The following is a 1,770-nucleotide window of genomic DNA, read 5'->3' as shown; positions in this document are numbered from 1 at the left end:
GAGTTTGTACTAGAATAACACCTTAAGATACAAATCAACCAAAACCCTAATGTCACCTAGATACTCCAATGTCACCTCAAGTATATGTGGGTATGATTAACGATATGCATCACACAATCTCAGATTCATCTATTCAAACCAACACAAAGTACTTCAAAGAGTTCCCCAAAGTTTCTACCTGAGAGTCAAGACGAAAACGTGTGCCAACGCCTATGCATAAATTCACAAGGTCACTGAACCCGCAAGTTGATCACCAAAACATACATCAAGTAGATCACGTGATATCCCATTGTCACCACAGATAAGCGCATGCAAGACATACATCAAGTGTTCTCAAATCCTTAATGACTCGATCTGATAAGATAACTTCAAAGGGAAAACTCAATCCATTACAAGGGAGTAGAGGGGGAGAAACATCATAAGATCCAACTATAATAACAAAGCTCGCGATACATGAAGATCATGCCAAATCAAGAACACGAGAGAGAGAGAGAGAGATCAAACACATAGCTACTGGTACATACCCACAGCCCCGAGGGTGAACTACTCCCTCCTTGTCATGGAGAGCACCGGGATGATGAAGATGGCCACCGTGATGGATCCCCCCTCCGGCAGGGTGCCGGAACAGGGTCCCGATTGGTTTTTGGTGGCTATAGAGGCTTGCGGCAGCGGAACTCCTGATCTAGGTTATGTTCTAGAGGTTTCAGTATTTATAGGAATTTTTGGCGTCGAGAACAAGTCAGGGAGGTCTCTGGGCTGTCCACGAGACAGGAGGGCGCGCCCAGGGGGGTGGGTGCCCTCCCTCACCCTTGTGGGCAGCCCGGGACTCTTCTGGCCGAACTCTTTCACTCCAGGGGCTTCTTTTGGTCCATAAAAAATCATCGAAAATTGGCACGTCAATTGGACTCCGTTTGGTATTCCTTTTCTGTAAAACTCAAAAACAAGGAAAAAACAGAAACTGGCACTGGGCTCTAGGTTAATAGGTTAGTCCCAAAAATCATATAAAATAGCATATAATGCATTAAAACATCCTAGATGGATAATATAATAGCATGGAACAATAAAAAATTATAGATACGTTGGAGACATATCACTCACGCTCATGTATTGCGTGAAAGTTGAAAATGTCTGAGAACATCAAAAGTATGAAACAATTGCTTGGCTTGTCATCGGGGTTGTGCATGATTTTAATATTTTGTATGATGAAGATGGAGCATAGCCGGACTATATAATTTTGGAGGGATAAGCTTTCTTTGGCCATGTTATTTTGAGAAGACATAATTGCCTTGTTAGCATGCTTGAAGTATTATTGTTTTATGTCAATATTAAACTTTTCTTTTGAAGCTTATGGATCTTAACATTCATGCCATAATAAAGAAAATTACATGGATAAATATGTTAGGTAGCATTCCACATCAAAAATTCTGTTTTTATCATTTACCTACTTGAGGACGAGCATGAATTAAGCTTGGGGATGCTTGATACATCTCCAACGTATCTATAATTTTTTATTGTTCCATGCTATTATATTATCTTTTTGGATATTTTATATGCATTAATATGATATTTTATATTATTTTTGGGACTAACCTTTTAACCTAGAGCCTAGTGCCAGTTCTTGTTCTTTCCTTGTTTTTGAGTTTCGTAGAAAAGGAATACCAAACGGAGTCCAAACGGAATGAAACCTTCAATTTTTATTGGAGCAGAAAACAACCAGGAGACTTGGAGATGAAGTCGGAGGAGCCACGAGGCGGCCACAAGGAGGGAGGG

This window comes from Triticum aestivum, chromosome 5B (genome assembly GCF_018294505.1).
Source record: "Triticum aestivum cultivar Chinese Spring chromosome 5B, IWGSC CS RefSeq v2.1, whole genome shotgun sequence".
NCBI lineage: Eukaryota > Viridiplantae > Streptophyta > Magnoliopsida > Poales > Poaceae > Triticum > Triticum aestivum.
The sequence above is the reverse complement of the archived record's forward strand: the minus strand, read 5'-3'. Positions refer to the sequence as shown.